The sequence below is a fragment of the Triticum dicoccoides genome, chromosome 3A (assembly GCF_002162155.2).
Source record: "Triticum dicoccoides isolate Atlit2015 ecotype Zavitan chromosome 3A, WEW_v2.0, whole genome shotgun sequence".
Taxonomy (NCBI): Eukaryota; Viridiplantae; Streptophyta; class Magnoliopsida; order Poales; family Poaceae; genus Triticum; species Triticum dicoccoides.
The window spans coordinates 441327175-441337238 of NC_041384.1; positions in this window are offsets into that span (position 1 = coordinate 441327175).

The window sequence follows — 10064 nt, forward strand, 5'->3', positions numbered from 1 at the left end:
TGTGATGAATGTCAAAGAATTGGTAATATTAGTAGACGTCAAGAAATGCCTATGAATTATTCTGTTGTTATTGAACCGTTTGATGTTTGGGGCTTTGATTATATGGGACCTTTTCCTGCCTCTAATGGATACACACATATTTTAGTTGTTGTTGATTACGTTACTAAGTGGGTAGAAGCCATTCCAACTAGTAGTGCTGATCATAACACTTCTATTAAAATGCTTAAGGAGGTTATTTTCCCAAGGTTTGGAGTCCCTAGATATTTAATGACTGATGGTGGTTCACACTTTATTCATGGCGCTTTCCGTAAAATGCTTGCTAAATATGATGTTAATCATAGAATTGCATCTCCTTATCACCCTCAGTCTAGTGGTCAAGTAGAATTGAGCAATAGAGAGCTCAAATTAATTTTGCAAAAGACTGTTAATAGGTCTAGAAAGAATTCGTCTAAGAAACTTGATGATGCATTATGGGCTTATAGAACTGCATATAAAAACCCTATGGGTATGTCTCCGTATAAAATGGTTTATGGAAAAGCATGTCACTTACCTCTCGAACTAGAACATAAGGCATATTGGTCTATTAAAGAGCTCAACTATGATTTTAAACTTGCTGGTGAGAAGAGGTTATTTGATATTAGCTCACTTGATGAATGGAGAACCCAAGCTTATGAAAATGCCAAGTTGTTTAAAGAAAATTTTAAAAGATGGCATGACAAAATGATACAAAAGCGTGAGTTTAATGTAGGTGATTATGTATTGCTATACAACTCTCATTTAAGATTTTTTGCAGGAAAACTTCTCTCTAAATGGGAAGGCCCCTATGTTATCGAAGAGGTCTATCGTTCCGGTGCCATAAAAATCAACAACTTCGAGAGCACAAATCCAAAGGTGGTAAATGGTCAAAGACTTAAACATTATATTTCAGGTAATCCCATAAATGTTGAAACCAATATTATTGAAACTGTAACCCCGGAGGAATACATAAGGGACACTTTCCGGAGCGTTTCAGACTCCAAAAAGGAATAGGTATGTGGTACGGTAAGTAAACCGACTCCAAAACAATTTTTAAGGCAATATTTCTCTGTCTTGGAATATTTAGAAAAATAGAAAAATAAGTAGCAGTCCGGGAAGGACACGAGGGCCCCATGAGGGTGGTGGGCGCGCCCCCCTACCTCGTGAGCACCTCGTGTGCCTTCCGGACTCCGTTTTCTTGCATGTTACGTATTTTGGTCGGTAAAAATTCATTATATATTCTCCCGAAGGTTTTGACTCCTGTATCACGCAAACCTCCTCTGTTCTTGTTTCGAGCTGTTTTCTGTCAGGGTTTTCCTGGCTAGGCATCATGTCGTCTCCCTCCTCCAACAATGGTGACAACGATGCTTGGCTAATGAAGATATATCTGAAGAGGGAAGAACCCACGAGGGTCAACAAGGATGAAAGGATCAAGAAGGCCACGGAGGATCAAGCTCCGGCAGCAAAAGACATCCTTCAACTTGATCATAACCTTCTTACCCCAACTAAGATCGACGCTTTCAAGATGATTGAGTTAGCTCGTATACAAAACAAGTATCTCACACAAGAAAATATTTTGTTGAAGGAGCATATTGTCGCACTCAAGGGCATTATTCACAAGCTGGAGGACCTCTTACGCTCGATGTGCGATTATCTGTCACCACCACCTTCTTCACCAACAAAGAAGGAGATATAATCACATGGGTATGGGCACTCCCCTTGGCAACTGCCAAGCTTGGGGGAGGTGCCCCGGTATCGTATCACAATCACAACTCCTATCTTTACCGTTTTTCTTAGTTCGATCCTATTAGTAGTGTCTTGATCTAGTAGAATAAAGTTTATGGCATGATCTAGTTTTGAGTTTTGCTTTATGATCTCTCTTTGTAATTGAGTCCATGAGCTATATATAATAAAGATTAGTGTTGAGTCAAGGGCTTAATTATTTTGCCATGATCTTGGGTGAATAAAAGAAAAGAGAAAAAGAATAAAAGAAACAAAGAGTTCATATTGATCTTATTGAGAGTAATGACTTCACATAGAAAGAGTATGATGATTAAAAGTTGTTGGGAGTTGGCAGACATAGCTTTGGTCATTGTTGCAATTAATAGGAAGTAATAAGGAAAGAGAGGTTTTAACATATAGATATATTATCATTGACATCTTTTATGATTGGGAGCACCCATTAAAATATGACATACTAAAGAGTTGATGTTGGACAAGGAAGACAGCGTAATGAGTTATGTCTTTCTTATATCTGAGATAAAGTATGTTGTCATGGATCCTCTAACTTGTTGAGCTTGCCTTTCCCCCTCATGCTAGCCAAATTCTCAGCACCAGGTAGAAATACTACTTGTGCTTCCAAATACCCTTAAACCAGTTTTGCCATGAGAGTCCACCATATCTACCTATGGATTGAGTAAGATCCTTCAAGTAAGTTGTCATCGGTGCAAAGCAATAAAAATTTCTCTAAATATGTATGATTGATTGGTGTGGGAGAAATAAGCTTTATACGATCTTGTGATGTGGAAGTAATAAAAGCGACGGACTGCATGATAAAGGTTCATATCACAAGGGGCAATATAAAGTGACGTTCTTTCGCATTGAGATTTTATGCATCCAACCATAAAAGCGCATGGCAACCTCTGCTTCCCTCTGCGAAGGGCCTATCTTTTATTATCATCTTCTACCTTATGCAAGAGTCATGGTGATCTTCACCTTTCCTTTTTCATTTTATCCTTTGGCAAGCTCAGCATGTTGGAAAGAACATGATATATATATATCTAATTGGATGTAGGGGAGCATGAACCATTATTGTTGACATTACCCATGAGGTAAAAGGTTGTGGGGCAAAACTATAAGCCCCTATCTTTCTCTGTATCCGATTAAAACTTCATAACCACATGTATTGCGTGAGTGTTAGCAATTATGAAGGACTAAATGATAGTTGAGTATGTGGACTTGATTTTTAGCTCTGACATAGACTCTTTCTGATGTTATGATAAATTGCAATTGCTTCAATGACTGAGATTATAGTTTGTCGGAGCCCAATAAGGTTTACGATTTATACTTTTGCATTGTGAATAGATCATCACTTGAACATAAGTAATCATATGACAAAATCTATATATGTTGCTGTTATGAGAATAATCATGATGCCTTCATGCCCGTATTTTATTTTTATCGATGCCTCTACCTCTAAACATGAGGACATATTTATTGTTATCGGCTTTTCACTTGAGGACAAGCGAGGTCTAAGCTTGGGGGAGTTGATACGTCCATTTTGCATCATGCTTTTATATCGATATTTATTGCATTATGGACTATTATTTCACTTTATGTCACAATACTTATGGCTATTCTCTCTTATTTTACAAGGTTTACATAAGGAGGGAGAATGCCGGTAGCTGGAATTCTGGGCTGGAAAAGGAGCAAATATTAGAGACCTATTCTGCGCAACTCCAAAAGTCCTGAAACTTCACGGAACATCTTAAATAAATAAAGAAAAATCCTCGCCAAAGATGAAGGCCAGGGGGGCCACACCCTTCTCACGAGGGTGGGGGGCGCCCCCCCTAGGGCGCGCCCCCTACCTCGTGGGCCCCCTAGTGGCTCTCCGACGTCCATCTTCTCCTATATGAAGTCTTTCGATGAGAAAACAGAGCAAGGAACTTTTCGGGACGAGACTCCGCCGCCACGAGGCGGAACCTTGGCGGAACCAATCTAGAGCTCCGGCAGAGCTGTTCTGCCGGGGATACTTCCCTCCAGGAGGGGGAAATCATCACCATCGTCATCACCAACGCTCCTCTCATCGGGAGAGGGCAATCTCCATCAACATCTTCACCAGCACCATCTCATCTCCAAACCCTAGTTCATCTCTTGTATCCAATTCTTGTCTCGAAGTCCGGGATTGGTGCTAGTAGGTTGCTAGTAGTGTTGATTACTCCTTGTAGTTGATGCTAATTGGTTTATTTGGTGGAAGATCATATGTTCAGATCCTATATGCATATTATTACCCCTTTGATTATGAACATGAATATGCTTTGTGAGTAATTACGTTTGTTCCTGAGGACAAGGGAGAAGTCTTGCTATTAGTAGTTATGTGAATTTGGTATTCGTTTGATATTTTGATAAGATGTATGTTGTCTAGCCTCTAGTGGTGTTATGTGAACGTCGACTACATAACACTTCACCATTATTTGGGCCTAGAGGAAGGCATTGTGAAGTAATAAGTAGATGATGGGTTGCTAGAGTGACAGAAGCTTAAACCCTAGTTTATGCGTTGCTTCGTAAGGGGCTGATTTGGATCCACATGTTTCATGCTATGGTTAGGTTTACCTTAATACTTTTGTTGTAGTTGCGGATGCTTGCAATAGAGGTTAATCATAAGTGGGATGCTTGTTCAAGTAAGAACAGCACCCAAGCACCGGTCCACCCACATATCAAATTATAAAAGTATTGAACGTGAATCATATGAACGTGATGAAAACTAGCTTGACGATATTCCCATGTGTCCTCGGGAGCACTTTTCCTATTATAAGAGTTTGTTCTGGCTTGTCCTTTGCTACAAAAAGGATTGGGCCACCTTGCTGCACTTTATTTACTTCTGTTACTTGTTGCTCGTTACAATCTACCTTATCGCAAAACTATCTGTGACCACTTATTTCAGTACTTGCAGAGAATACCTTGCTGAAAACCGCTTATCATTTCCTTCTGCTCCTCGTTGGGTTTGACACTCTTACTTATCGAAAGGACTACGATAGATCCCCTATACTTGTGGGTCATCAGAAATCTCCATCAACATCTTCACCAGCACCATCTCATCTCAAACCCTAGTTCATCTCCTATATTCAATCTTGTTACCGGAACTATAGATTGTTGCTAGGGGTGACTAGTAGTGTTCATTACACCTTGTAGTTGATTACTGTATGGTTTATTTGGTGGAATATTATATGTTCAGATCCATTATGCATATTAATACCCCTTTGATCATGAGCATGTTTGTTGTTTGTGAATAGTTACCTTTGTTCTTGAGGTCACGGGATAAATCATGTTACAAGTAATCATGTGAATTTGATATGTGTTCGATATTTTGATAGTATGTATGTTGTGATTCCCTTAGTGGTGTCATGTGAATGTCGACTACATGAAACTTCACCATATTTGTGCCTAAGTGAATGCATTGTGGAGTAGTAAATAGATGGTGGGGTGCGAGAGTGACACAAACTTAAACCCTAGTTTATGCACTATTCCGTAAGTGACCGATTGGATCCTAGAATTTAATGCTATGGTTAGGATTTATCCTTAATACTTTTCTCGTAGTTGCACATGCTTGTAGGAGGGTTGATCATAAGTAGGGGGTTTGTTCAAGTAAGAACAACACCTAAGCACCGGTCCACCCACATATCAAATTATCAAAGTAGCGAACACAAATCAAACCAACATGATGAAAGTGACTAGATGAAATTCCCATGTACCCTCAAGAACACTTTTCTTATCATAAGAGACCGTTTTGGCCTGTCCTTTGCCTCAAAAGGATTGGGCTACCTTGCTGCATACTGGTTACAATTATCATTACTTGCTCATTACAAATTATCTTGCTACCAAACTACTCGCTACTTACAATTTCAGCACTTGCAGACAATACCTTACTGAAAACTACTTGTCATTTCCTTCTGCTCTTTCTTGGGTTCGACACTCTTACTTATCGAAAAGAGGTACAATTGACCTCCTATACTTGTGGGCCATCAAGGATCTGTTGTTCCATCGTATGATTCAATGTTCATGGGTTTAATCCCTTCTGGGAACTAGTGCTCCATTACCTCATCAGTGAAACATAAGGGGTGTGCGGCACCTCTGTATCGGGCAACGTCACGACGTAGTTCGGATGAAGTTAGTATGCGGTTTTTGGCCCTGGTGAGGTTGTGCTTATCGCGCTAGGCCTAACGGTCATCTTCCCGCGTTGGGGAAGCTGAAGGAAATATGCCCTAGAGGCAATAATAAAGTTATTATTTATTTCCTTATATCATGATAAATGTTTATTATTCATGCTAGAATTGTATTAACCGGAAACATAATACATGTGTGAATACATAGACAAACAGAGTGTCACTAGTATGCCTCTACTTGACTAGCTCCTTGATCAAAGATGGTTATGTTTCCTAACCATAGACATGAGTTGTCATTTGATTAACGGGATCACATCATTAGGAGAATGATGTGATTGACATGACCCATTCCATTAGCTTAGCACCCGATCGTTTAGTATGTTGCTATTGCTTTCTTCATGATTTATACATGTTCCTATGACTATGAGATTATGCAACTCCCGTTTGCCAGAGGAACACTTTGTGTGCTACCAAACGTCACAACGAAACTGGGTGATTATAAAGGAGCTCTACAGGTGTCTCCAAAGGCACATGTTGGGTTGGCGTATTTCGAGATTAGGATTTGTCACTCCGATTGTCAGAGAGGTATCTCTGGGCCCTCTTAGTAATGCACATCACATAAGCATGTATTACGAAACGAGTAAAGAGACTTGCCGGTAACGAGATTGAACTAGGTATTGAGATACCGACGATCGAATCTCGGGCAAGTAACATACCGATGACAAAGGGAACAACGTACGTTGTTATGCGGTCTGACCGATAAAGATCTTCGTAGAATATGTAGGAGCCAATATGAGCATCCAGGTTCCTCTATTGGTTATTGACCGGAGACGTGTCTCGGTCATGTCTACATTGTTCTCGAACCCGTAGGGTCCGCATGCTTAATGTTACGATGACATTTTCATTATGAGTTTATATATTTTGATGTACAGAAGTTTGTTCGGAGTCCCGGATGTGATCACGGACATGACGAGGAGTCTCGAAATGGTCGAGACATAAAGATTGATATATTGGAAGCCTATGTTTGGACATCAGAAGTGTTCCGGGTGAAATCAGCATTTTACCGGAGTACCGGGAGGTTACCGGAACCCCCCGGTAACCTAATGGGCCTTAATGGGCCTAGTGGAGGAAGAGGAGAGGAGGCCTAGGGGCTGCCGCGCGCCCCTTCCCCCCCAAGTCCGAATTGGACGAGTAGGGGTGCGGCGCCCCCCTTTCCTTTCTTCCCTCTCCTCCTTCCCCCCAAGTCCTAATCCAACTAGGGAAAGGGGGGAGTCCTACTCCCGTTAGGAGTAGGACTCCTCCGGCGCGCCTCCTCCTAGGGCCGACCACACCCCCCTTGCTCCTTTATATACGGGGGCAGGGGGCACCTCTAGACACACAAGTTGATCCTCGTGATCATTTTCTTAGCCGTGTGCGGTGCCCCCCTCCACCATACTCCTTGATAATATTGTAGCGATGCTTAGGCGAAGCCCTGCGACAGTAGAACATCAAGATCGTCACCACACCGTCGTGCTGACGAAACTCTTCCCCGACACTTTGCTGGATCGGAGTCCGGGGATCGTCATCGAGCTGAACGTGTGCTAGAACTCGGAGGTGTCGTAGTTTCGGTGCTTGATCGGTCGGGCCGCGAAGACGTACGACTACATCAACCGTGTTGTGCTAACGCTTCCGCTTTCGGTCTACGAGGGTACGTAGACAACACTCTCCCCTCTCGTTGCTATGCATCACCATGATCTTGCGTGTGCGTAGGATTTTTTTTTGAAATTACTACGTTCCCCAACAGTGGTATTAGAGCCTAGGTTTTATGCATAGATGTCATATGCACGAGTAGAACACAAGTGAGTTGTGGGCGATATAAGTCATACTGCTTACCAGCATGTCACACTTTGGTTCGGCGGTATTGTTGGATGAAGCGGCCCGGACTGACATTACGCGTATGCTTATGCGAGACTGGTTTTACCACCGTGCTATGCACACAGGTGACTAGCGGGTGTCAGTTTCTCCAACTTTAGTTGAACCGAGTGTGGCTACGCCCGGTCCTTGAGAATGTTAAAACAGCACTAACTTGACAAACTATCGTTGTAGTTTTCGATGCGTAGGTAAGAACGGTTCTTGCTAAGCCCGTAGCAGCCACGTAAAACTTGCAACAACAAAGTAGAGGACGTCTAACTTGTTTTTGCAGGGCATGTTGTGATGTGATATGGTCAAGACGTGATGAGATATAAGTTGTTGTATGAGATGATCATGTTTTGTTGAAGTTATCGGCAACTGGCAAAAGCCTTATGGTTGTCTCTTTATTGCATAAGATGTAAGCGCCAAATAATTGGTTTACTTTATCGCTATGCGATAGCAATAGTTGCAAGAGCAATAGTTGGCGAGACGACCATGTGATGACACATTAATATAGATCAAAATGATGGAGATCATGGTGTCATGCCGGTGACGATGGAGATCATGACGATGCTTTGGAGATGGAGATCAAAGGCACAAGATGATGATGGCCATATCATGTCACATATTTTGATTGCATGTGATGTTTATCTTTTATACATCTTATTTTGCTTAGTTCGACGGTAGCTTCATAAGATGATCTCTCACTAATTATCAAGGTACAAGTGTTCTCCCTGAGTATGCACTGTTGCGAAAGTTCTTCGTGTTGAGACACCACATGATGATCGGGTGTGATAGGCTCTACGTTCAAATACAACGGGTGCAAAACAGTTGCACACACGAAATACTCAGGTTAAACATGACGAGCCTAGCATATAATAGATATGGCCTCGGAACACGGAGATCGAAAGGTCGAGCGTGAATCATATAGTAGATATGATCAACATATTGATGTTCACCATTGATACTACTCCATCTCACGTGATGATCGGACATGGTTTAGTTGATTTGGATCACATGATCATTTAGAGGATTAGAGGGATATCTTTCTAAGTGGGAGTTCTTAAGTAATATGATTAATTGAACTTAAATTTATCATGAACTTAGTCCTAGTAGTATTAGCATATCTATGTTGTAGATCAATAGCTCGCGTTGTTACTTCCCTATGTTTATTTTGATATGTTCCTAGAGAAAAACTAAGTTGAAAGATGTTAGTAGCAATGATGCGGATTGGATCCGTGATCTGAGATTTATCCTCATTGCTGCACAGAAGACTTATGTCCTTGATGCACCGCTAGGTGACAGACCTATTGCAGGAGCAGATGCGGATGTTATGAACGTTTAGCTAGCTCAGTATGATGACTACTTGATAGTTTAGTGCACCATGCTTAACGGCTTAGAATCGGGACTTCAAAGACGTTTTGAACGTCATGGACCATATGAGATGTTCCAGGAGTTGAAGTTAATATTTCAAGAAAATACCCGAGTTGAGAGATATAAAATCTCCAACAAGTTCTATAGCTAAAAGATGGAGGAGAATAGCTCAAGTAGTGAGCATGTGCTCAGATTGTCTGGGTACTACAATCACTTGAATCAAGTGGGAGTCAATCTTCCAGATAAAATAGTGATTGAAAGAATTCTCTAGTCACCATCACCAAGTTAGTAGAACTTCGTGATGAACTATGATATGCAAGGGATAACGGAAACGATTCCCAAGCTCTTCGTAATGCTGAAATCAACGAAGGTAGAAATCAAGAAAAATATCAAGTGTTGATGGTAGACAAGACCACTAGTTTCAAGAAAAGGGTAAAGGGAAGAAGGGGAACTTCAAGAAGAACGGCAAGCAAGTTGTTGCTCAAGTGAAGAAGCCCAAGTCTGGTCCTAAGCCTGAGATTAAGTGCTTCTACTGCAAAGGGACTAGTCACTGGAAGCGGAACTGCCCCAAGTATTTGGCGGATAAGAAGGATGGTAAAGTGAACAAAGGTATATTTGATATACAGATTATTGATGTGTATTTTACTAGTGTTCGTAGCAACCCCTCGGTATTTGATACTGGTTCAGTTGCTAAGAGAAGTAACTCGAAATGGGAGTTGCAGAATGAACAGAAACTAGTTAAGGGTGAAGTGACGATATGTGTTGGAAGTGGTTCCAAGATTGATATGATCATCATCGCACACTCCCTATACTTTTGGGATTAGTGTTGAACCTAAATAAGTGTTATTTGGTGTTTGCGTTGAGCATGAATATGATTTGATCATGTTTATTGCAATACGGTTA